This window comes from Leuciscus leuciscus (genome assembly GCF_965113295.1).
Source record: "Leuciscus leuciscus genome assembly, chromosome: 10".
NCBI lineage: Eukaryota > Metazoa > Chordata > Actinopteri > Cypriniformes > Leuciscidae > Leuciscus > Leuciscus leuciscus.
This window is the reverse complement of record NC_138734.1, coordinates 32481923-32509338: the sequence shown is the minus strand read 5'-3', so window position 1 is coordinate 32509338 and position 27416 is coordinate 32481923. Positions and strand designations below refer to the sequence as shown.

The 27416-nt window shown below is 42.2% G+C and overlaps 1 protein-coding gene across 1 annotated transcript in view; it reads right to left on the bottom strand.

The window, feature by feature from the left end:
* The window catches only part of cdh13 (cadherin 13, H-cadherin (heart)), a 417024-nt gene that overhangs the window by 24193 nt on the left and 365415 nt on the right, over nucleotides 1–27416 (bottom strand). The gene's annotated exons all lie outside the window — the stretch shown is intronic.

The following is a 27416-nucleotide window of genomic DNA, read 5'->3' as shown; positions in this document are numbered from 1 at the left end:
ACGGTGCCCGTCTCTCTTCGGTGCCCTCAGGGGACCGTTCTGCCAACCCTGCCACCTCTGGTGTTACAGGGCGCAGCGGTCTCCGGCGAGCACATATCTCAAGGTCCACCCGGAAACGTAGTGGCCTCGGGATGCCCGCCCCCTCTGAGGAGGTTGCTAGAGCAGTCTGTTTGGTCGTTCCCTGCCGGTGCGCCGTTACAGGGCGATGAACCGACTACTCAACAGCAGGAGAAAAATACGGTGCCGTCTCTCTTCGGTGCCCTCAGGGGACCATTCTGCCAACCCTGCCGCCTCCGGTGTTACAGGGCGCAGCGGTCTCCGGCGAGCACATATCTCAAGGTCCACCCGGAAACGTAGTGGCCTCGGGATGCCCGCCCCCTCTGAGGAGGGTGCTGGAGCAGTCTGTTTGGTCGTTCCCTGCCGGTGCGCCGTTACAGGGCGACGAACCGACTACTCAACAGCAACAAAATCCAGAAACCAGTCTCGAGAGACTGGTACCTCTAGTAGAATCTTTGACAGCGTGGAAGCTACTGTCAAATGTTTCTCGTTGGGTCCTGCAGACCGTGGAAAAAGGGTATTAGATACAATTCTATTAACGCCCACCGCGGTTTATGGGGGTCCTGCCCACAGTGGTGGGCCCCGAGCAGGTTCTGGTTATGGAACAGGAAGTAAACACTCTGTTAGAGAAAGGGGCCATAGAATATGTACCCCCCTCCAACAGGGAAACCGGGTTTTACAACCGGTACTTCATAGTTCCAAAAAAGGACGGGGGATTGCGTCCCATTTTAGATCTTCGAGTTCTGTACGAGTACATGCAGCTCAAGTTCAAATTGTTAACCTTGAGACAAATCGTGCCACAGATCAGGTCCGAGGACTGGTTTGTCACGATAGACCTCAAGGACGCATATTTCCATCCGTCCGTGTCATTGGAAGTTCCTGAGGTTTGCTTTCGGGGGCAAAGCATACCAATATCGAGTTCTTCCATTCGGCCTGGCTTTATCACCCCGCACTTTCACCAAATGCGTGGATGCAGCTCTGGCGCCTCTGCGCCTCCGGGGTATTCGCATCACGAACTACATCGACGATTGGTTGATTTTAGCTCAGTCGCATTAGTTGGCGGTTCAACATCGAGATGTTGTTCTCGCCCATATGAAAGAGTTGGGGTTACGGCTGAACGCCAAGAAGAGTGTGCTTTCTCCATTTTAGAGGACCACTTTTTTAGGCGTGGTTTGGGATTCAGTGTCGATGCAGGCGCGCCTGTCATCGCCACGCTTCGATTCCATCCTGGCAGCTGTGAGAAGTGTAAAGCTAGGCCAGCTACTCACTGTCAAACAGTTCCAGAGACTGTTGGGTCTCATGGCAGCAGCTTCCAACGGGATACCTTTTGGACTGCTGCACATGAGGCCCCTGCAGTGGTGGCTCAGGACCAGAGGGTTTTTCCCCGAGGGGCAACCCATTTCGCACAATCAAGGTCACGCGGTGATGCCTACGTGCCTTGGTTATGTGGAAGAAACCTTGGTTCCTGTCCCAGGGCCCAGTGCTGGGAGCTCCTTGTCGTCGCAAACTGCTAACGACGGATGCTTCCCTCACGGGTTGGGGAGCGATCCTGAGGGTCGCTCATCTCAAGGTCTGTGGGAAGACCATCATCGTTCCTGGCATTCTATAGCCTAGAGATGTTAGCTGTCTTCCGGGCTCTGAGGAGCTTTATCACAGGTCTCAGGGGACACCATGTGTAGTACATACGGACAACACGTCGGTAGTCGCCTATATCAAGGGGGTTTGCGCTGGCATGCCATATCCTCTTGTGGTCCCAGGGGAAGTTGCTGTCACTCAAGGCAGCCTACATCCCCGGGGTCCAGAATATAGGAGCAGACACTCTGTCGAGACAGGGGCCGAGGCCCGGGGAATGGTGGCTCCACCCCCGAGGTGGTGGAGCTGATATGGAAATTATAAGTGGATCTGTTTGCGTCTCGAGAGACGTCTCACTGTCCACTTTGGTTCTCCTTCACGCATCCAGCTCCTCTGGGACTGGATGCTATGGTACAGACGTGGCCGAGGCTACGTCTGTACGCCTTTCCCCCAGTTACTCTGCTCCCGGGAGTTCTGGAAAGAGTTCGCAGGGACCGGGTTTGCCTGCTTTTTATAGCCCCGCGCTGGCCGGGCAGAGTATGGTTTCCCGATCTTGTGTTCCTCCTCGACGGGCATCCTCTGGAGTTACCCATCAGGAGGGACCTTCTGTCCCAGGCAGAGGGCTCGATATTTCACCCTCGGCCAGAACTGTGGAACCTGTGGGCTTGGCCTCTGAGGGGGCCCAGCTCATAGAGTCAGGTCTCTCAACCGAGGTTGTTGAGACCATTCTACAGTCCAGAGCTCCCTCCACGAGGAAACTTTATGCCCTGAAGTGGAGAGTATTCACTTCTTGGTGTAGTGACCGTCGGTTGGACCCAGTCCACTGCCCAATTGGTACAGTGCTGGAGTTCCTGCAGGAACGGTTCACTGCAGGTCTGACCCCGTCCACTTTAAAGGTCTATGTGGCGGCCATAGGTGCTTACCACAGTCCTTTGGGTGGAATGTCTGTGAGGAAAGACCCCTTGGTATCTCGTTTCCTTCGTGGCACTTGGAGGTCCTCCTCCCTTTCGAAATCGGACCAGGAGGCGAATAATTTGCTTTGCCCTGTTCGGGCGTTAGACGCGTATGTCCACAGAGCTGCCCTGTGGCGTAAAAGTGACTTTTGCTCCCCTAACAAGGGAGGTCCAGAGTCTAAGCAAAGGATGAGCAAGTGGGTGGTTGAGACTATCTCACTGGCTTATGAGGCGGCTGGACAGCCTTCTCCTTTGGCTGTCCGGTCGCACTCGACGAGGAGTATGGCGGCCTCTAAGGCCCTTATTTCAGGAGTTTCTTTACAGGACGTCTGTGATGCGGCAGGCTGGTCCTCACCGCACACTTTCGTCAGGTTTTACTCTCTGGATCTAGACTCTGCTCCAGGGTCTCATGTTTTGTCTTCCTAGTGCTGCTCTACGGATTTCACACAGGACAGACATTTGTAGCTATGGAGGCGTTGGTATAGACGTTCCCACAGCGTCATTTCTCGACGCAACGGGAGTTCCCTTGAAAGGGAACGCCTCGGTTACGACTGTAACCTCGGTTCCCTGAAGAGGGAACGAGCGTTGCGTCGCCTTGCCATATCTCCTTCATGCCTGTCAGCGCGACTTCAGACTTTACGAAGCTTTCGTTTTCTGTTTCGGGCCGGCTTTTATAGCTTCCTGGTACGTGACGTCACCCGCCTCTGACGTTCCGCCACACCATTGGACTGATTTTACATGTGCTTCAAGACGTCATCACGCAAAGCGTTCCCACAGCGTCATTTCTCGACGCAACGCTCGTTCCCTCTTCAGGGAACCGAGGTTACAGTCGTAACCGAGGCGTTTTAGCATCATTCAGTTTTCAGTGTCACGTGATCTTTCAGAAATCATTCTGATTTGGTGCTTAAGAAACTTTTCTCATTATTTCTCATTTCTCAACATATCTCGTTCTTTTTGAACTATAGGTAAATAGAAAGTTCAATAGAATAGCATTTATTTAAAAATCTAAATCTTTTGTAATAATTTACATATCTTAACTGTCACTTTTGATCAATTTAATAAGCCCTTCCTGTATAAATAAATTAAATAATTTATTTTAAGTAAAACACAAATCTTTTTAAATGGTAGGCTAATGTATACTGAATAAAAATAAATAAAAAATAAACATTTGCAAGGAACATATCAAATGAAAAAATGTCACTTCCCCGTCTTCTGTCTTTGATAATGTTTGTTTGAAATGCTCATTGGTCAATGGCACCACACATTTTTTTTTTTTTTACTATTGTTGTTTATATAAAGTGTCACTTTTGTAAATATCCACTTGACACACCATCCCCAACTCGCTCACATATTGTAAACTCACGTGTGTAGGTGCCCTAAAAACTGTGGCAGCTTCGTCCTTGCATTCCTCAACATTTTTCTGTTATACAAATTCCTTTGTCTTTGTATAATGTCCTTCAGATGCAGCCATTACAGTAAACTGTCTTCTACAGCTGGTTTTCTCTTCCAAGTCAATTAGTGTTTTTTCCCCTTGCTGAGCAAATTAAAGCTAAAAAATGTATAGCCGTCTCTGAATAATGTCACATTTATTAGCACAGATATTTGAAGATAACTCTATCAAACTTAACAACTGACGTTTACAAAGTGTTGGCCAATTACTTGCATAGAGTATGTTTCTGGACAGATTTCTTTCTTTTCTTTCTTTTTTTGGCCGCTGTCTCAGTTATTTCAGGCATGTTGAAGTTTAAAATAGGTTAAAACACCTCGATACCCTTGTGTTCTATTCCAGTGTGCTTTGCTCTGTCTGTTTTCGAAAGCATGTTTGCCCCCTTAGTGAGAGAGAAATATTGTTACGAGTTAACTGTGAAACATTTTCAGACCTAGCAGAGAACAAGTTAAAACTGTGCAGCGGATGCTGAGATGATGCAGGAACACTGAGAAACGCAGTAGGCATTCAGTGAAGTGACCTTTGCCTGTTCCTCCCTCTGGTCTCCTGCTGCAAAAATTGAGGTGAAAGTTCTATGGAAAAGGATTGTGAAAGGAGGTTGCGTCCTGCATCCTGACCATTTCCCTCCGGCTAAAACCACTCTTTTCTACTGCCATATGTAACCATAGAAACACATTCCAGACTCCTCCACACCTATTCGGTTTCTCTAGGGGCCAAAAGGGACAGCAATGTTATGTGAACGGGATGGGGGTGGGGGTATGTAACAGGCGAGAAATCTCTCTGCTGGATGGCGATTAAATTCATTTTCAGTCATTTTCAGTCATCTTTCGGAGAGGCCCACCGCTCTAAGTTGTTTTTCACCCAGGATACCAGTCGTATCCATTATGTTGTGTTGCAAGCTGAGACTAAGAGACTTACATAATGATTTATGAGTCCACAAAATCATATGCTTTTAGCCCGGAGCTTTGTGTGTGTGTGTGTGTGTGTGTGTGTGTGTGTGTGTTTTGATTACACTTCGTGAACTAATTTAATTTTCTGCTAAGTGCACACACAGACAAGGCAGGTCATAAACACGCGCACACAGATTCGTTTAAGCTTAATATATTCTCTGTCACCTTGCTTAGTCAAGGACATGAAAACCAGAGGAACAGAAATTCTCTGATCATCAGATGCTAAAAACTTCCAGACCTCTTTTAACAAGAACGATGAAAGGTGTATCTAATGCAAGGGGCAAGCTGTCTGTTAAAGCTGAAGCTTTGTAAAAAAAAAATACCTTTGGCAAACATGGCCAAATGGGGGCCTTAAGCAGAATCCTTCTTATGGGTCCCGACCCACAGTGCACCTTCAAAGACTATTATTAAAATATATATATAGAGGAAAAAGCAGGTAAATATGCACATGAGTGGTATAGTGTACCTGCATCAAGCATCTAAAGAGATGAACAGCAAAGTTTCAGTGTTTCTATGATTATCTAGATGTTAGGGTTGAGTGAAGGGATGAGGCGAGGACTCAAAAATGCAGATATGGGCTTTTTATTCATTAAAAAAATAAAACAAAAACAAACGAAACGACCGCATGGGGGAAAACCCATGAACGATCTGCCACAGGACTGCAAACACAAGGAGGATACATAGGGAGAGCAAACAAGGGAGAACAGGTAGTGCAAATTAACCAATCATTTTTAAGGGTTAAGACATCAGAGGGTATGCGCGTGACATCACCGCCGGTCGGAGTGACTGCGGTTACACACACTGAGAGGCAAAAAGACTGAGCAGCAGCATTTGTTTTCAGCGTGAATGTCGCGAAAAACACACAAACAATATTATTGTATTTATATAAAGCGTTCACAGGAAAATTTTATTTATTTATTTCCCTGGAGTCGAAATCAGGCACAAATGTCAGGAAACACGATTCCTGGCTGCATGTCAATATCCATGGATCACTGGATCTAAGTTGTAAGGAACACTATATCGAGTACAACCTTTAATTTAAACTGATAACCGTTTGTTTTACTCCCGTTTTCGCAGTTTCCCCTATTAAATCCAGTCACGCAGCAGGCTCTTTTGCCACTCAGTCCAGCTGAGGGGGGGCGTGTTCCAGTGGGAAAGTGACATCAATTCATACCCTTTATAGACAGGAGAGCACATGGCACATAGCAACAAACATGACAAGCCATGTGCTCTCACCAAACATGACAAAAAACAAGAGCACATGGCCAGCGACCACATTCACAAGCCTTGTGCTCAAACAAAACATGACACGGAAACGCCAATGAGAGCACTCACAGACTGTGCGTCCACACCAAACACGACAACATGGAGCACGGAGAATGAGCGAACGAATGACAAACATACAGAGCATGAATGTCAGAATCCTAACACAGAACCAAAACCAAACTAGACCGAAGTGCCGGGATAAAAAAAATGTGGACAGAGAAGCACACTGACACTGCAAACCCTGACACTAGAACACTTGAGCACTTCAATTCAGGCATTTCTGTGTTGTTTACATACATTTTTTAGCATGCTCTTAGAGTAGTCCTATAAGGTTTCTCTTTATAAAATTGTCAGTAAATAACTGACTTCAAACAACGTCTCTTTAGATGTTCAGAACAGGGGCGGCCTACTTTCCTTTTTAGCAGTGCAGTTTAATACAAATGATTTATAATAAGTGATATTGTAATAAATAACGGTGAATAATGTAGTTCTGATAACAAATCGTCTTAATTGCTGCTCTTATCTTTACCTTTGATTATCCTAATGCTTTCCTTGCCCATTCCTGCAAAAATGCCTCATAAATGAACATTTGATCTCAATTAGCAGTTGAAAACCATCCATAAAGGCCGATGGAGGTACATGTTGGAATATCACCCTGGCTGATCTCGTCAAGGTTAAGTAATACCTCCAACCCAAAATGCACATTTGATGGAGCATTAAAAGCGCTAATTAAGTTCCACGAATCCTGCCAGGGGCGCCTGTTTGCCTGCCCATGACACCAATCAGAACCTATTTGTGTTTTATCAGTAAGAACTTCTGTATTCTGTCTCTAATGAGTTTAGACCCCAGCTTTAAGAAAAAAGTATCTTCAAAATATTTGAAAATGCACGTTCATTTGTAACCAGTCACATGATTGATGAAGTCCACAAATCTTGTCCATTGCAGAAGTTTTGTCTTGAAGTTTAATGAGACTTTAATGACTTGTGAAATAATCAGTTGATTTGAAACCAGTCTGAATGATTCATTCATAAATTGGTCATCGCTAATATATACCAACAACTTTTGATCCAATGGATTTCCATGATTTTTCCAGTTGCTTCTTATTACTAGATTTAAAAAAAAAAGAGATCCGATTGTTTTTCAATAAGTTAATATTAATTAATATGAATATTTAATAAATTGAATAATTTGAAATACACATTTTTTATTTTGAACAATGATTAATTATTTGATTAATAGAAAGTTTTTAAAGAGCAGTGGTTATTTGAAATAAAAATCTTAATGTAACATTACAAATGTCCTTTCTGTCTGTTTTGATCAATGTAATTTATATAATTCAATATAAACTCGGCAAAAAAGAAACGTCCTCTTACTTTCAACTGCATTTATTTCCAGCAAATTTCTTAACAGCTGCTTCCAGTGCACCAGTGCATCTCATCCTCATGGACTGCAGATTTACCAGTTTTTGCTGTGATATGTTACTCCACATATGGTTACATGTGGTTTGCTGTCCTTTCTGTCTATCTGTAGCACTGTCGTAGGCGTGTTACATTACGGACACTAAAGTTTATTTCTCTGTTCACATCTGCAGTCCTCATGCCTCCCGGCAGCAAGACTGACACATTCACACAGGTGATCAGGGACCCTGTGCATCTTTCTTTTGGTGTTTCAGAGTCAGAAGAAATGTCTCTTTACTGTCCTAAGTTATTGGAACTGTGACCTCCACTGCCAGTAAACTGACTGGGGGCCCTATTTTAACGATCTGAAACGCAAGTGTCAAGCGCAAAGCGCAAGTAACTTTGTGGGCGGGTCTCGGCGCTGTTGCTATTTTCCCGGCGGGATAAATGACTCTTGCGCCAGGCGCAAATCTAAAATGGGTTGGTCTGAAGTAGCTTCATTATTCATAGGTGTGGTTTGGGCGTAACGTGAAATAAACCAATCAGAGCGTCATCTCACAAATTCCCTTTAAGAGCAGAGGCGCTTTTTCCATAGCGGATTGCTATTGTAACGGCGGATTTGCCAGGCGCGCGCCAGGAGCGGTTCACAGCCAAGGAGAGCAACGCTCTCGTCACGGCCGTAAAAGAGAGAAGTTACATTGAAATGGAGAAACCCACCCAAATTAACTTCGGTTAAACAGGCGTATGATAATTTGGGTAAATGTGTAAGCTAGATGTATGCTTTTATAATAAATTGTCTATCTAATTATCTATCTATCTATCTATCTATCTATCTATCTATCTATCTATCTATCTATCTATCTATCTATCTATCTATCTATCTATCTATCGTAATAATGTATGATTTGCAAAAATGAAAACTGCTGCTTCTGTGTAGATGAGAGAATCAAAGTGTATGCTCGTTGTGCACACGCTACATTGATTATGGCTAAGCATGCGCCCTTAAAATAGCATATGAACATGCGCAACGCGCCATTGACTTTAAACTATTTTTTCCTGGTTAGTGGCGCAATTGTTTTCTAAACCTGCAAAATAGCATGAAGGAACGTTTGCGCCGGAACACGCCTCCTCTTTGCGCTGAACCGCCCCCGGGAGCGCAAGTCTATTTCTTAGTTAACCGACGTGCTTCTGTGGAGGCAAAATAGGAATGATACATGCGTTGGTGTACAAAGTCACTTGCGCTGGGTGCAAGATAGGGCCCTTAGTGTCTTAAGTACTGTTCACACACTGCATTTGCACTAATTGTATATTGAACAAACCTAAAAAAAAATAATAAAAAAATTAATAAAAAATTTGTTTAAACCCTTTCCAATTAAGATCTGTAAAGCTTATACAATATCCTGAAAAAGGGACATTTCTTTTCTTTTTTTTTACTGACTTTATATGATAAACTTTCATGCATGATGTCAACATAGTAGCCAACATCTCATGGTTCATTGAGGGCTCCCATGATCTGCGTTACACCATTGCTTATTCGCTCTCTTTCTATCTCTCTCTCTCTCTCTCTCTCTCTCTCTCTCTCGTCATCCCACTTTGCCATGTTTTCATTTTCTGCTCTTTTGACAAAGACAATGTAATGCAATCTCCTTCTCTCGCTTGCTTTGCCTTTCAGAACACAAACAGATTCTCACAAACAACAACAGCAAATCACACTCTTGAAAAATGAAAGCCAAGGAGCTTTTTTTGTGTGGCATAATCCACTTCCCACACGACTGTGTACAGAGAGCCTGTGATGGTGAGCTTTTACAAGTGAATAAACAAGCTTGCTGAGATCAATCTGTGCACACAGCTCCTCAAAGGGAGAACGGGGTTGGTGCATTTCGCACCACAAACCCACTCTGGTCTAGTTTCCTGGGGTCCCACAGGATCTGCTGGCACTCAGGCACCTCTAACATGCTGAGAAGAGATGAGCCGCTCACCGGGGGACAAGTTTGTCCTCCATGTTTACTTCATGCTCGCTTTGATATGAGACTCATGTGCTTTATTCCACTCAGCTATGCCTCTAACCACAGGGGTCAATATGACTTTTCATTGCCTTGGTATAAGATTAAATTATCCTCCACTTGCGGAAAAGTTCTTAAAGTATAGATATCAAATATAAAAAAGAGAATGTTGTGATGTTTAAACATAAGAACATGTTTACCTCTAAAGCTAAAGACTTGCAGAATTTCTGTACAGTTATACAGCTGTATGTCCTAAAAAACTGTACATAAAGACTTCTACAACTATCCCATTTTATCAAGCACATCCTTCACAAGTTCACATAAGCTGTTGTATAAATCACTGTGTGTCATTTATGTTAGAATAAAGAAGTAAGTTTTTTCCCTATAGTGGTCTCAGACATTTGGACCCAATGTAAATGCACCGTACACAGTCTTTTCATTTTTTTTTTTTTTATATTTACGATTATGCAGCCTAAGTGATATGAATGTAACATCAGTCTTTGTGTACGTCTAATTGTGCAAATTGTATAATTAAGGTAACAACCACTAACAAAGATGTCTGTGGTAAAATTTCTAAGCTTTTGGCTAAACGTTTTCTGAATAAATGAGCAAAAGCCGAGGAGAGTTACAGTCATTCCAGCTTCCCCCACAAATTTTCCTGCTGGCTAGTGCATGGCTAGTGCATCTTTGTTATCGCTCTCCTGAATGGTGTTTTGCTTCCTCTTGTCCCTAAATGACTCTCTGGTTCTATTTTCCAAGGCCAATTTATGCCAGTGTCAACCCCATATGCAGGGAGTAGGAGGGATAATTTATCATAGAATTAGAGCCGTTTACCAACGATTTTGTGTAATTTCCTATAGGAATAACATCAATTTGCCATAGGATTAAACAAATCCGCTTTGAAATAGGGCCACTCTGGTGTTTCAAAGGATGGGGCATTTTCAATAATATTTACTCAATTTACATGCCATTAAATAAATCACAGATGGGATTCATTCATAAGAGGTGACATTAGAACATTGTTGCAATTTACCGCCAAGTATCTTCAGATCGCTGCTGTAACCCCAGCATTAAACCCAGCACTCAGGCACTGAGAGCGGCCTATTTTTCACTCAAGTCCATTATACGTAGCATAATTTACTCAGCATGCGCTCGGACTGAAGGACAGATGGCGAAGGGAGGTCAGTGTGTTGTCTCGTAGAGGAAGTTATCTTCAGAGACCCATTATGTTCAGGAGCTCATCTCATTGCCTACAGAACGTCTACCTTATTAACCACACTAGCAAAGTCAATTAAAACAGTGAAGCCAGCCCTACTGCTCCTCTCTTTCATATGATTTATGAACTCTCTGGCTCTATTTCTTCCTCTCTGGTCCTCTTTTTCGTCTGTGTTTCTCATTCCCTATCAGTTGCTCACGTTCGACGTTACGTCGACATGACAACATAATTGGGATCACTTCAGGGAGCCCTATCATCTTCGAGTGTCTACAGAACGTTGGCGTGCGTGAATCGTGTGACTCGCCCCGCATTGAGGGTATAAAGAGGAAGCGGGTGCACGCACACATTGTCTTTCACTTCGGAGCCGAGCTTCCTGTTTGTCTTCCTGGAAACAGACTGCTACTGCGTTGAAGAAGCTTCTCTTCTCCCTCTCACTATTCAGTGTTGGTGTGACGGCGCGAACAGTGAGTGGCCACAATCTCAAAGCTCAATACAACTGCTGTTATCACAGCATAAAGAGTATTGTGTCGGTTCGGTGGGCGTTCCCCTGAAGTGTACTGAGTACACAGCGGGCATTTCCTGGGTGCCTCAGCACTGTGTGAGAATCACAAAAGATCTTTTTTTTTCACAAAAGAGCAACACAGGCACGACACTGCATCTTTTTCAGGATGTCATTCCGCCTGTGCGTTTCTGGATGCGGTTGTTCCCTGGTGCCAGCAGACGGCCACAATAGCTGCCTCACGTGTTTGAGCATTTAGCACGCTGAGGCAGCTTTTGTGAATAGCTCATGTTCCCATTGCGGGAATATGACTATGGCAGCGTTAAGATCGAGACTTGCTTACCTCAAGGGAGGTGCAGTCCCCTCGCCTATGCCTCGATCTAGTGCCTATTTTGGACCTCAGAATAGGCCTACTTCGGCACTTCACATCAGCCAGGGTGATCTGAGGATTACCGTGAGGGCTTCCCCGTCGAGGCAATCTCCATGGGTCCCTCACACCTCACAAACGCTGCCACCGTTGGAGCCTCCAAAGGAGCGTGCTGGTCCTTCTCATGGACGATCAGTCGTGTCCTTTGGAGCTCCACCTGACGACCAGATGTCGGTTGCAGCATCGGAGGGGGAGCTTCAGAGGATTCGGCTGCGTTACCCGGCGGACCGCTGCTGCCTCCACCCGTCCGCCGGGCGCAGCGGCGTCCTCCGCTCCCGCTAAGCCTCCGCAGCAGCCATCACCCAGGCCTCAGTGTGGAGCAAGCTGCAGGAAGTCGGCCCCGCCCGTCCAGGCCGCTGCCAAACCAGGATGCAAGCGGAGGTGCAAACGACCCTGAGACGGGCGACCCAGAGGTGGATCAGACTGCTCTTCAGGAGATGGTGAGCGCCCTTCCTTCCCCCGGTGGAGGGCCGGGCAGAGAATCTTTTGTTTCCTTTTCTTTTTGTTCCACCACTGGCCCCTGGGCCATTGCTCCCATGTGCGAGCGTGGTGTTCGCATTCTCAACTACCTCGACGACTGGCTTATCCTGGCCCAGTCGAGAGTGCGAACACAGGGACATGGTGCTCAGCCTCCTAGGGTTTCGGGTCAATTGGTAAAAGACCAAATATAATTCTCGATATGGAGTTGGACTCGATCAACATGACAGCACGCCTGACAGAGGCCCGTTCCCCTGACCTGAAGGATGTTCGCAGTTCAACACTGGTTGAACTGCGTGAGCTCACTCAGACGCAGAACAGCGGAACCACTGAAACTTTTTCAGAGGCTCCTGGGGCATATGGCATCTGCAGCCGCGGTAATTCCGCTCGGATTGATTCATATGAGGCCGCTCCAACACTGGCTCCACGATCGAGTCGAGCGGCTCGTGCCGGGTCCAAATTACCCTGCACTGTCGCCAAACTCTCAGCTTGTGGTCGGACCCTTCGTTCCTACGGGCAGGTATTCCCCTAGAACAAGTGTCCAGGGATTCTGTGGTCACCACAGTTGCCTCTGCCACCGGCTGGGGGGGCCACGTACAATGAGCATGCAGCTTCAGGTCTGTGTACGGAGCCTCAACTGCATTGGTACATCAACTGCCTCGAGTTGTTAGCAATATCTTGCGCTGGGTCGCTTCAAAACGCCGCTACTAGGCAAGCATGTACTGGTCTGTACAGACAGCACTGCGACCGTTGCGTACATCAACCGTCAGGGTGGACTACGCTCCCGCCGCATGTCACAACTCGCCCGCCATCTCCTCCTTTGGAGTCAGAAGCATTTGAGGTCGCTTTGTGCCATTTACATTCCGGGCCTGCTCAACTGTGCAGCCGTCGAGCTCTCACGGCAGCAGGTGCTACCGGGAGAATGGCGACTCCATCCCCAAGTGTTCCAGCTGATATGGAGGCGCTTCGGGACCGCACAGGTAGATCTGTTTGCCGCCCCAGACACGTCCCACTGCCAATTGTTCTTCTCCCTGACCGAAGGCACCCGGTCATGGACATGCGCGAGGGTGGTTCTGACCCAGAGCTCTTCCAGGAGCTCCGTGCGGCAACTGACCTCGCCCTCCGGGCGACAAAAGAAACCGCACGTTCCGTCGGTCAGGCGATGCACTGGGTCACCAGGCGATGCACCGGGTCACCCGGGATGCACTGGCACACAGCTGGCCCCAGGACCTACGCAAGAATACGTTTCCCCCAGTGAGCCTTCTTGCACAGACCCTGTGCAAAGTCAGGGAGGACGAGGAGCCGGTCTTGCTTATTGCGCCGTATTGGCCCAATCGGACCTGGTTCCCGGAACTAGTGTTCCTCGCGACAGCCCCTCCCTGGCCCATTCCTCTGAGAGAGGACCTCCTCCCATCGAACCCGAGGGATTACAAAGCTGACAGTTAACCACTACTACGAGGTCCAGATGCTGAGCCCTCCTCACTCGAGCAGAGGGCCAGACGAGAGCGTAGCGTTCTCAAAGAAAAACGCTCACAGTTTGCGTCATTCGACGCAGTGCGAGTTCCCTTTCGAAGGGGAACTGGGAGTTTGGTTGTGCAAAATTTAGAATGGAAGAAATTTGCTACCTTTTCGACACAACATAGGACTTTCAATTGGAATGACAGGGAAAACATTAAACGAATTGTAGCTCAAAGAAATTCAACACAGTTCCAAAAAAGCCTAGTCCAAAAAAGTCTCTCTCTCTCTCTCTCTAAATATGAAATTTATATACTAAATTTATTTAGGCGGCATCTATAAGGCTTATAACAAGTCACACTCAATGTTTCAACAAGTTAAAGATTTGTCAAGGCACCATTCAAAGTTATTCAGTTGAATTTGTTTGAATTTACATGTAGTTCCTTCCCAGATAGCAAATGACATATGGCCCAGATCAGGTTACAGATTATTAAGGTTTCACCCTAAATTAACGGCATTGGTTGAACTAAAGTTGCAATGTTGGACTGATCGGGAAATCAGTCTATTTTGCAAAATTATACAGAGGGTTTCTGTTGTGTTATCTTTGTTTTGTTTTTTTTTACAAGAAAATCAACATACAAATAGCCTAATAGTTGTGTATCCCCATTAAGCTGGGTAAAATATGTCAATATCAAAAATAACACCATTCTCCTTTAACTAAATGCTCTAAAATCGTTTTCCTCAACATAGCCTTCCTCATCAACACAGTTGTGGACATTAGCCTGGCGGCAGTAGAGCTGTGTGTTACTACCGTCACCTACTCATTTGCCCTCTGAGGCACACTTGAGCAAAATGTTCAGATAACCTTTACCTAATCTGTGAGGATCCATCAGCTGTGCCCTTGACTGAGAACTCTGCAGAGAGATGGCAAGACGATACGAGGCCCCAGAGAAACAGGACCTTTGGACAGAGCTCTGCCTCAGGGAATGGTGTAATCTTCTCACGCTCCCTGCAACCGCAAACACCGGATTAGTATCTCACCCACCCGAAAGCTGATGTCCAGTCATGCCCGCTGTAGGGGAACAGGACGGCAGAGCAGAAATGATCCCTTCTCCAATAAACAGCTACATGTCACCCAGAAGTAAGAGCTGCTCTCTGAAGATGCTGAGATGACCAGAGGAGGAAGGGAATGTGAAGTAAACACTTGACATCTTGATGCCTGAACGTCCTCTGTTTCTGTCCGATCCTGCCCTTGAATTCATTTTCACATACAGATGTGACAGCTCGAAAAGAAACTCTTGAATAGAAAAAAAACAAAACAAAGCTGTGAAATAACTTTGCTTATATATTATCCAGAAAAAAACAAAAAAAACAAAGCTGTGGAATAATTTTGCTTATATATTATCCACAATGTGAGTAGTGTGATTTTCATACAGGCCTATACATTACCGTTTCAAAGTGTTGGGTCAGTAAGATTTTTTAATTTTTGAAAGAAGTTTCTGGAGGCGAGCAGGACGGGGCCGGTGGCGTGAGTAATAATGAGCACACACACCAGTCTCGAGTTTCTCTTGGAGGAGCTTCGGAAGCATTAAAAGGAGGAGGGACGTGAAGGACGAGAGAAGAACAGACCTGGACTTTACGTTATGTTTTGCTTATGTGTGTGAGGCTGTCGTCCGGGAGGGGCTGCCGCTTGTACTTTCGTTTTGTGTTTGTTTATAGTTCCTGCCTCCTTCTTCCCTGATCCTTTAACTTCGTTACATCTCTTATGCTCACCATGGCTGCATTTATTAGATCAAAAATACAACAAAACCATTACAATTTAAAATAACTGCTTACTATTTTAATATATTTAAAATTTATTTATTTTTAAACATTTTTCAGCATTCGTTGATGAATAGAAAGTTCAACAGAGCAGCATTTGTTTGAAATATAATTTTTATAACAATTTAGATGTCTTTTTCTGTCACTTTTGATCAATGTAATGTGTCACATGTTGAATAAATTATGAATAAATAAATAAATATAATAAATAAATACTTTCGAATTATAAAGTATAATAAGCAGTTTTTTGCACAACCAATGACATTAATGGGCATTTTAAATAACATTAACATAAGCCCCTTTCACACAGAGATTCCGGAAAATACACGGATAAAGTGAAATTGTCAAATCCCGGGTTCATTTGACTTTGGTTCATTCACACTGCCAGTGATTTTCCGTAATCAGAGAGTGCGTTAACCATAGACAGTATATAAACTGGACACAGCGACCCCATTGGATTCAACGGAGACAAGTGAAGTCAATTAGAAGCACTCACTTCCTGATGGTCGAGCGTACTGCGCAGACTCAAACTGAGCTTGACGACGTAGATGTGACGTAAGCAACCCGTCTGTCTTCTAGTAGCTGTGCCAAGAGGAATCTGAATCATTCCCTTCCGAAACTTGCAGAGACGGAGAGTGTGAGTAGGAGGTGTCCATGAGCTAGGAGCAGGAGCAACTTTTGCTAAGTATTCTGATTAATTACTTTGTCATTTTGCCTCCACGTCCCCCCGATTGCCCGCGAGCTTCTCCTCCTGTCCATACGGTAATTTCTCTACTGTGCGACAGAGAGTCGCGTGGTTATGACGCAATCGTTAGCCTATTTTTACAAAAATTGCTTCTACGGGGCCATAACGTAAGATACAAGGTAATGGAGCCTTTTATACATTTTCGTGTTTCTTTAGAAATAAATAATGGACAAATGGAGTCTTTAAACGCCTCAGATGTAAAGTTATTCGCTGTCAAAGTGACGCCAAAATGAATGGGAGTCAATGGAATGCTAACAGCAGGTGATGGTCCGCTAATCAATGGCGGCGCCCGGGGAAGCTTCAATATTTTATGAAACACTGCCCCCCTGGCGTTAACACACAACCCGTAAAAATCCCGTAAAGACACGTGACATCGATGTGACTTGTAATGTCTCAGCAGCGTCTTAAGTTTGCTTAAACCACGCTTGTGCATTTTTCTTTCTCTGATTCGATCATAAACTTGCGCATTACGTACCGTTTCACAGCTGGCGAACGATCCCGGCTTCAGCGTCATTACTACGACATGGCATTATTATGGCTTTTGTTTTCTCACAGCGCACGTTCCGGGACTTAACACAGCAATGTTACTAGGTCCCCAACCCGGCATCGATGCCGGCATCAATCCCGGGTCGTGTTTGCGTTCACACAGAAGGCGTTATGGCAATTTCCCGGCAATTTGCCGGGATCATCGTGCTGTGTGAAAGGGGCTTTAGTAATCACATTTTTTTGATTGATTATAATTTATGGTCAATGCTTAAATTGATCAATTTCATTAATTGGGTGTAAACAGGTTAAAAAGCCTAATCCAGAAAATCTATTTGGTTAACAGGAATGTTGTTCCAGATTCCTGATCCAGGAAGTTATTCCTGCTCTTTCACTATTTGGGATTTTAGACTACATTAAAGGAATAATTCACCCAAAAAAAGTTTTTGTTGTTGTCATTATTATCTCACACTTATGTATTTTATAACAAACATTTGCATCCAGATTATTGATGCCAGAACGGAACTGGTTCTCACATGAGAAGAAAACAAATTTTTGAGCAAATAATGACTTTTTTTTTTTTGAGTGAACAATCCCTCATAAAAAAAATATAGGAGCTATTTTCCTATATATAAATGAACAATGTAAATATAAGACGACTCACTATGTTATTAAAGGTGACGTAACTGAAATATGAAGCAAGCTCTTGCGACCACACAATATAACAAAGCAAATAAGCAAGCGTACTGTATGCCAGTGAGAAAAAAGAATGTCAAGGTATATGACCGAGAAGGGGGAAGAAAATGTGTTTTTGACAGAAACAGATGGAAAGGGTTTGGATGCCTCGTTTTTTCTCTGTCATGAAGAGAGCTCTATTTAAGCTTAATTAACTGTGGATTAGCCAGAGCTTTCAGTGGCTTACATCCAGAGTAGAAAAGAGAGCGATCAGGCATTGACCAAGAGACTTAAGCTGTGACCTGTGCCATCTCCAAAATGTGACGGGTTTGCATAACACATGCTTTTCTCCATGCTGTTGAACAAAAGCAGGAAAGTAATAATGCCGCTAGATGCAGCGCTGACGTCTCACAGTGGATAATTTCCTCAAAGGAAGTGGATTTGTTTACCTGTTCACACTGAAGCCAAATTAACAAAAGCTAAACAGACGGCAGGCTAAAGAAAAGCTATGTCAGTGACGTGCACATTTTTGCATGTCTTTTGTTCACAAGCCATTACGCACAATAAAATGCTCATAATGACTTCTTTCAGGAGTCTTCTCTTTATCTTTACGCTGCAATCTCTGCCACAGCTGCCTGTTTATGATCTTTAAACAAACAGTTGCCGCTAATCTAATTACACAATTAGACTTATTATCTGATGCATTATACTAATAGGCCTTGATAAAATGTTCTTTATCGTATTTAATCATTGCCTCATTAGTATTAATGAGTATAAAAATGAACATCGGTGAAAAAAAACTGAGATTGTCACACGTAAACATGCACGCGGAGGAGGGTGAGAGGGGGCCGCTGTCGTACACGTGGCCTGTGCCGTCCCTGGGGTGTGTGTGTGACTGATGTGTACCGACATCCAGTTACCTGCGGGTTGGCCTCCATCAACGACTCCCGGAGCCCTTCCTGGTCTGAGGGTCCCGCTCTAATTCCCTTCCTGAAATACTCCCACCTGTTCGTGCATTGCACTGGCGCTGATGAACAGACTGCTGGGAATGCTAAAGAAAGTAGAAATAGAGACGCATACCTCTATTGTGAGGATCAATGTCAGAAAAACAAAGGGCAAAGAAAAGAGGGAGAATGGGAGAGAGCGAGAGGAGAGGAAGGAGGCAAGTCTTCAGCTTCTTGATTATGGTTAAAGGGCAGCTTAGAGCAGAATGGTGCTGTTGGGAGATAGTGGGCAATGCACAGTGTGAATAATTTAACGGAAAGGATAATGAGAATGAATGTTTGCCTCTATGTTGTCTGTCTTTTTCGACGCCTGGGCTTTAAAGATAGCAAGAGCCCTCGCTGAAATGCATGTTTATCGTCATGCCGACTGACAGTGCCAACACACGTTCTCCAAGCCGGGCGAACCTGACGTGCACACACACACATGCATATACTCCTACAAACACTCAAGGAGAGAAATCCAACATAGTTAATACAGCGTAAACAGTAAAGCGGCTAACACCAGAGCAGACCTCGAAATTAGTTTTTCTTTCTGGCATAATCTTGCATAGCACATATCTCGACGCTACCCATAATCCACTACCTCTCCAGCCGAAGTGCAAAGGGGAAGTTCTCTACTACACCCGTATTAAATTTAAAAGGACATCAAAAGTTAAGCGTACGTTAGAACAAGGCGATTAAGTCCCAAAACTTCCCAAGACTGTGAAAAATCTCTCAAGTGTGAAATAAAATGAATTTATAATGTGATAAACAGGTTTTGGGATGGGAATTGCAAGCAATTTAACAATAATTTCTCTTAACAAATATGTTAAGATGTCCCCGACATTGACAGAATTTTTCGTCAATCCATATTTTCACTAATTTCAATAATAAATGCATTTTTTTAAATTCTTGAAAAACAAGCATTTATAAAGACTTTTGTAATTACTTTTTACAGTAAAATCAAGCATTTGGAATGGATTGGATTGTGAAAAGTACATATCATAATAGAGAAAGGTGATTGGATAAGGACTAAAAACAAATATAAGGATGCTGGGGATGTTGGAAGGATAGCATGGTTCAGATACCCCTGCTGGTAGATGTCATAACCACACATTGTTCTGCAGGCAAAAAAATAAATAAAAAATAAAATAAATTTCCATCGATAAACTCCTGATTACTGCTTATTAATAGTAAGTAAGGTAATTGTTGTAGTTGTTATGTTTAGGTAGGGTTAAGGGACCTAAAATACTTGATGATGCAGAGTAAGGCATGCATTAATACTGTATGTGTTTTATAAGAACTAACAAAGAGCCAATATGCTAGTAATATGCATGCTAATAAACAACTAGTTAGTAGTGAATGTGTTCCCTAATCTAAAGTGTTATCAGAATAACGTGCTGATGAATTGTACACAAAAAGATAAAAAAGGGTCAATTTTGAGTTTATGTTGGCTTTAAAAGCAAATTTTAGCCTGTTTTGACAGTTGATAAAATTGTTAATTTACTTTTATTCCACTAGGTAAAAAACAAACAAAAAAAAAACATCATATTGGTGTGTTCCTCATCGCCTACCTGTCATGTTCTGGTCTAGTGCGCCAATGTCCTCAGGAGTCCTGCTGCACTACAGCCTCCACAATGACCATTCTAATCGTCACACTGGGTGATTTTACCATTAAGCCATTTCTGCTATGGCTCTCAGCTGGACAGTATCGACCTCTGTACCTCCCGCTTTACATAAACCACTCAAATCAGCCTGCGGCAGTCTCTGTGTTGTGACTCCTCACATGGCCGGTTTGAATGCTTGTAAAGTTCAGGTCCACTTCAAGACAAGACATCTCATTTCCCAGCCCGTGACTGAGTGGCTGCCTTGATATGTGTGATTGTGTGTGTCCTGACGGGAGAACCTAAGCCCTGAGATGTGTAACGTATGAATTTGCATTGAAGCTGAACCTGTGGTAGAGCAATTTATCTTCTGGTCTGACAGGGTTGAGCTACAGATCAGGGATCTCCACTGTTGTCACACTATAATTCTAATCAGGTAAAGAAACACATACCTCTCTATTTTTCCTCCCACTTGTTCCTCATAATAATGCATCTTAGTCTTGTGTGGAAGGAACGTGATGGATGTCCTGGAGGATTTCGGACATGTTGCAGACCAGTAGGGGTGTCTCCGCTGATCGATATTTTACTGTAACCTCTGACACTGTCATTGAGTTACAGTTATTTTGCATCATATTTGCATAAAGGTGGTCAAAAGGTCTGTATGGATTCTATGGTTCTTCAACAAAAAGGTTTTTATTTTTACTTTCAGTGGAATGAAATGAATTTGATCACACAAATGTTTTAACTTTTCAATGATTAAAAAAAAACAAAAAAAAACTACTAATAACTATAACTAATGTGGTTGTTGAAATTGTAATTTGCTGGTAACTTTTGCAGATAATTTATAATGATTCTCACAGAGAAAGCCTTTTTTTTATTTAATTTTTTTACTGGTATTAAATTGAAAATGTGAAGAAATGAAATCACTTTTTTTAAATAATGGAAATGATAATATATATATATATATATTTAATTTCCTAGAGGAAATGTACACTGATCTTTATAAAATTATGAAATTGTCTGTTTTTGCACAAAGCATTGAAATTGAAATAGTCACAAACCAAACCTGACAAAATAGTATGTAGCAATAGCAAGCACCACATCTTCAAGGGAAAACTGTCATCTTTACTTGCTGTTAGCATTTATGGTTGTAAACATTAGAAGCCTTTCGAGAATGAAAAATCGATGTGAATCAATTTGAAGACTTACACTTTATTTCAAGGTGTCTTTGTTACAATGTAATTAAACATTACTGAGTAATATTAAGTAACTGCATGTACTTACTATAGGGTTAGGATTAAGATTTGGTTTGGTTTAGGGTTAGTTGAACGTCATTATGCATAATTAATTGTTATTACTATAGTAACTACATGTAACATACAGTATGTACAAGGACACTGTAAAATAAAGTGCTACCGAAGACTTATTAGCATGTTTATTTAAAAGAATTAACCATTCCACTATCTTTTAAGCACCAGTTGCATTGTGTGGTCAATATGTTGTATTTTTCTTACGCACAATAGCACCACATGATACATACCCAGCTCAATTTACCAGCATGCCAATGTTGAACTCGGAAATGACACTGCTGGAAAACTCCACGGTTGCCTGTGAAAGAGAGCGCCGTAGATCTGACGCCTTTGATACAATCACACATTTCCATTACTTTACAGGCAGGACCGTGTAATGTCTTGGGTAGCAAGGCGTAGCGCTGCAGTTATCAACCACTTTCACAGCAATCACTCGACATTAAGAGAGACGACACGCCCGCAATTACGCCAAAATTACACTGGTAACAGGCTCCAAGACTGCGTGCACACGACAAATACCCTACTCTTTCATTCTCTCTTTTTTCTTTCTTATTTCTTCAACAAATACCCTGGTGACTTGGCACTGAGACCATCTAGCACCCTACAGAGGAAAAATAAATGGTTTCAAAAAGGGGCCAAAAACGGTGGCATAGCAAGCAATAGTCAATCACTGCACTGCCGTGAACAACAACAATCAAAATAAAAGGAAAAATTGTTGTACTGGAGGGAGATGGATGGATGGATGGATGGATGGATGGATAGATAGATAGATAGATAGATAGATAGATAGATAGATAGATAGATAGATAGATAGATAGATAGATAGATAGATAGATAGATAGATAGATAGACAATTAAATATACTGACAGACAGATAGATAGATAGATAGATAGATATATAGATAGATAGATAGATAGATAGATAGATAGATAGATAGATAGATAGATAGATAGATAGATAGATAGATAGATAGATAGATAGATAGATAGATAGATAGATCAAAACCAATGAGCCCAATAAGTAACAATAGTCTCTGAAACTGATTAGACTGTTTGGAGAACATATTTAATACACAAAAGCAACTGCATGGACCCAAGACATTCAGATATCTCATTTCAGATTGTCTAACCCTGTCAAGCTGACAAATTCCCCTGAAGCATATCAAGGTTTATTTTAACAGACCTGCAGTCACCATCTCACTAGGGCCAATATACTGACATAAGATATTGTCCATGCTCCTTACATAGGTTTCAGAGCAAATTTATCACTGCCAGCAATGAAATATTGCAACAGACTGTTCAGACTCTTGGAACACGTCTAAGAAAGAACACCTGTGCTCCGGCAGCTCACTAAAGGGTCTTGGAAACATCGATCAAAGAGCATTTTTGATAAGCATTTAAGCAGTTCGGTATGCTTTTGAGATATTTCCCAAGATGGCCCTTTGCCAAGAACAGACGAGACCGTACATCACAGGACTTCTCTCGTTTATTTATGAGTTTTTCATTCAGAAACACCTAAAGGTTTCATTGGTTTGAGGGCTTGGAAAGACACACTTCCTCTCAATAGTCCCATACCTAAATCCCACCTCAGTATGCCACACTCAAACTTTTCCCTGCATATAGCTTGTAAATCTGTATACTAGGTTTTGTTTTCTCCAGTCCAGACTGAACTACCTGAATCTCTCGGCAGCTCTACTGTTCCATGAAAAGGATTCCTCTATGAAAGTCAATGCCCTCAGGCCAAAGAAAATCAAATCAACATTTTCCTGTTGTTCAACCACTGACCTTTAAGGCTGTCCAACAAATAAACAGAATATAAAGTATACAAGGACACATTTGAACAGGTCAAAACATTTCATCCTGTAGGTGATTAGGCACATAGGCAAGATGAATTTCAATTTGTATTCAACAGTGTTGATGTCCACCTGAAGCTAGTGTAACAACTCTTTTTAACACTATTCTGACCAGGGTTATGTAGCCTGTTTTCATCTCAGTACATAGGTCTGTGGTAAACATAATTTGATGATACTTGGATGTTTTGTTCTACACCGTAATCTGCACAACCCCCCCCCTCTTTTTTTTTTTATAAACATTATTTTAATAAACAGCTTCAAAATTTGAATTTTTGATATGGGAAAATGTCAGGAAAATCATAGGAAAATCTCAAGGGAACCCCTGGCAAATTAGTCTTCCGGGTTTTGTCATCATGCCTGTAGGCCGCCTAGTTTTCAGATGCTACTTACACAAGCTCTGCCCACTATTGTCTGATTAAGCCAGACAAAATTAAAAATTAATTAAAAATGAAAACAGAATTAGTGTGTGGAGAGTAAGGCAGATGGCGTTATCTTTTGAAGCGATCGACCAAGGTTTGAATCCCCCTTTTTCTATTTTTACTGCAAATGTATAATATTTTATACTAAGTGAATAACTTTAAAAACTTGGCAACTGAGATAAAAGTTTTAAGTTTAAGTTGAAGAACTAAAATGACAAACTAAAACAGATACTTGTAACGACTGAGACAAATCAGACACAAGTATTTGTTATAGTTTAACAAATAATATTTAAAACTGACTCTGGGATCTGTTGTCCCACCCCACATTGTTAAAAATGTGCTCACCTTTGTGCTCACTGGTCAAGACAGAGACAATGGGGAAGACAGAAACAGACTTTAAAACAGACTGCATTAATATGATCTATAAATGAACATGCATCCCAGAAAATTGTGTGAATGATTTACTGTCTTGTTTAGTGTTTTTAATTGGTCACAGTGACTCTCTCTCTTCTTCTGGCTATCTACTGCTGCTTCTTTGGGTTGATATCTGTGGGGACCCCCGGCAGGCTGTGACCACCACCTGCTATGCTTTCACTCTCCCAAAGGAATCAGACTGTATTTTCTTCAATCCAACTCAGAAGAAAACTGCAACCTTACCATCACTGAATGGGCAACAATCAACTCTTGGCCTTCTCGGTACGTTCAGGGTGCCGTGCTGTCCAGCGTGGCCTCAGCAGGCTCCAGGGCAGCAGGCCTCGACTCACAACCAGCCATGTGCTCATTCAGGAGAGAGAGGACTCTCTCAACCACAACAGAATCAAGGACAACCTCAGGAGTTTGGCACAACGTCTTCTTTCAATGCAGAAGAAGTCCATCGCAACACCCACCATTTACTCTGCGTGTCCTCTCCGGCCCACAATCTGCACTCCAGCCATGAGAACAGAGTCAAACTAACCATGCAAGTTCATCATATCTTCTTCATCCAACGGAGAAGAAAACGATTGCAACTTCAATGTTTGGCACTCAAAGGAAACATCAACATCCTTTTCCACGATCTTAAAGAAATGTGTCTGCTGCAAATGCCATGCAAGTATATACATTTAATGAGGTGCTCTGAAAATGATAAGCTGATGGTTCTTTTCATAGTTAAATGGATCTTTCCCATAGTTCCATTTCCTGCTTCTGATTCCATTCTGTCACTCACCCTTTTACCCGTGTATGTACAGTATGTATGTGTTTAGATTAGTTATGTTTGTGATTTAGTTAATAAAACTTGTGCACAATATGTATTTGGTTCTGATTCTCTGCTTGCAACAAAGTTTACTTTACGATTTAGATTTTAACTACGGGCTCTTAGTACTGTACAGTAAGAAAGACATTTCCCTTCCCCGGAAATGAATATTTCTTAAAATTAATAAACAATTAACGCTGAGTGTTCACGGGACGAACAAGTGGGTTGATTGTAATATTAATTTTACTACATTAAGTTAATTATATTAACTGATCCAAATATTCATAATCAATTATAACCAAATATGATTGATTATTAATATTTCATAGAGCTAATTCGTTACATACTGTATAAATTAAATAAAAATATCAAAAAACCCTAATAACTATAACCCACCCCCACCCCCCAAAAGAAAAAAAAGAAAAGAAAAAAAGACTAAAACTTTAAATAAAAATATAAAAAAATCTAAATAAAGGATAATTCAAAATATTAATAAATACTATAAACATATATAAATTATACTACAGTTACATTATTTTGAATAACATAAAAAAAATATTAAATAATTGAAAAAATAAGAAGATTAATAATCAAATTATTTAGTGTCACATGGGATTTTTTTCTCCATCTGTTAACTTTAAACATTCACTTGGATCGATTCACACTGGAAAATCACAAGATCGATTATTTTGAAAAGAAATAGCCTTCCCTCAACATGAAGCATACTATGTGCTATCACTTATATTTTGTTCAAAATCAATAGCACCAAGTGAATACAAATGAATACAATTGAAATGCTTGCTTTAGCTGTTTTTTTCTATAGCTGCTCTTCAACAAAAATGTCATGATTTTTTTTACAGGATTTTACAGGCCATTTTGATATTTGACAATTTCAGAAAAAGCCCCAAAGAGATGGATTAAAAGAAGAAGGAAGCAATAAACAGCAGTAAAGATAGCAGCAGTGGTAGGATCTGAGATGTATACATCTGCATCGCTTCCCTTCTAAATAGACTCTGAAATTGTTTTGATGTGGTTGGCGGCGAATCACATGACAGATGCTGAATTCCAAATGCAGGGGCGCTTCCTTCTCCTCAATGATCCTTCAGAATACGTATGCCACTGTATTCTCATAGAGTCGCTATAGCTGAATGGAATGAGGGAGCCAGCAAAAGCAAATCTTTCTCCTCTGAGCATATAGCTTTTTATTTGTTAGTAATATTCTTTCAGGGATACTGTTTGATTCATTCAGCTGCTAAGACGATTAGTATCTTAAGATGCTGCAACTCGAGCAGTGCTTCTCTCCTGTCTTCTAACCGGCAGTTTAATCCAGTCGTCATGGAGTGTCTTTGGACAAAGCATGTGTGCCAAGAGATACCTGCTTTGCATATGTGTGTGAAGCCATTCATAATGCATGTAATCGTGTATAGCACCATGACACATTGGGCTAGATCCAGAGTTCATTAAACAAAGCATTTATTTTGAAAACATTTATTTGTCGCATTCTTTTAGACTGCTTTTGGCACAAGCCAGAATACAATTGTGTAATCTCCCATTTAATCTTTTCCCATGGTTTGCATTTATACGAAATGTCACAGAACTCTCAGTTCAAACCAAAAAGAATTTTGCATAAGAAAAAACAACTAGAGGCATACAAATCAATCAAGCTGCAAAGGTCACATTGACCCTGCTGCAGTGTTTTCTAGTGTTTAGAGGTAACATTCAAAAAATGCTTTAAGAAAAAACAGCTAAACACATAAGGGAACCTAACCTGGGGTGTTTTTCCCAAAAGCATGGTTAGCCAATGGTGGCAAGTTCCATCGTTATCAGCATAGAGTCGAGTCGGTGTTTCCCGAAAACATAGTTCCAACGAACATTCGCAAACAGCATCACAAAGTAATGTGGTTGGAACGACAGCTCTTGACCTGTGCTTAGAAGCATAGTTTCTTGTTTGCATGACATGTGGACTAAATAAATCCTTATCTTGAGCCAAATAAGAAAGCTGACATTCAGTGCAATCTATATCTTTTATCTAGAATATACAAATGTAATTTACATCTTTTGGTTTGTCAAGAGATTTAAAGCCTCATTTTTGCATGTGCGTACATGCTCTACTACGTAGGAAAGAGCCTATTGAATCTGGAAATAAAGCAAAATAACTAAGAAAAATGAGAAATGGTCCTCAGATGACATGTCCATAATTTATAGTAAAACATCTAGCATTAATTCGATCTCAAACAGATTCATTGAAAGTAGTTATTACTCCAGCACCTGCGTGACATCATTAACCAACATGGTTGAATGACCAGTTTGAGACAATATGGTTTCGAGATACAGTCGTGACTAGCTAGTTGATTTCTTCAACGATGAATGGTATTATGGTAGTGAAGTCATTGTAAGGGAAACGCACCCCTGACCGGTCCAGACAACAGAGGTTTCAGTGTAAATTAAAAAGGGGAGACCAGGGCTGGTTATTACATGGCAAGCTGTCACAAGGTCTACGATTAGGTTTTGAGTCAAAAGTCCACAGGTTTATAATAATAATAAAAATACATACATAAGTATATATACTGTAC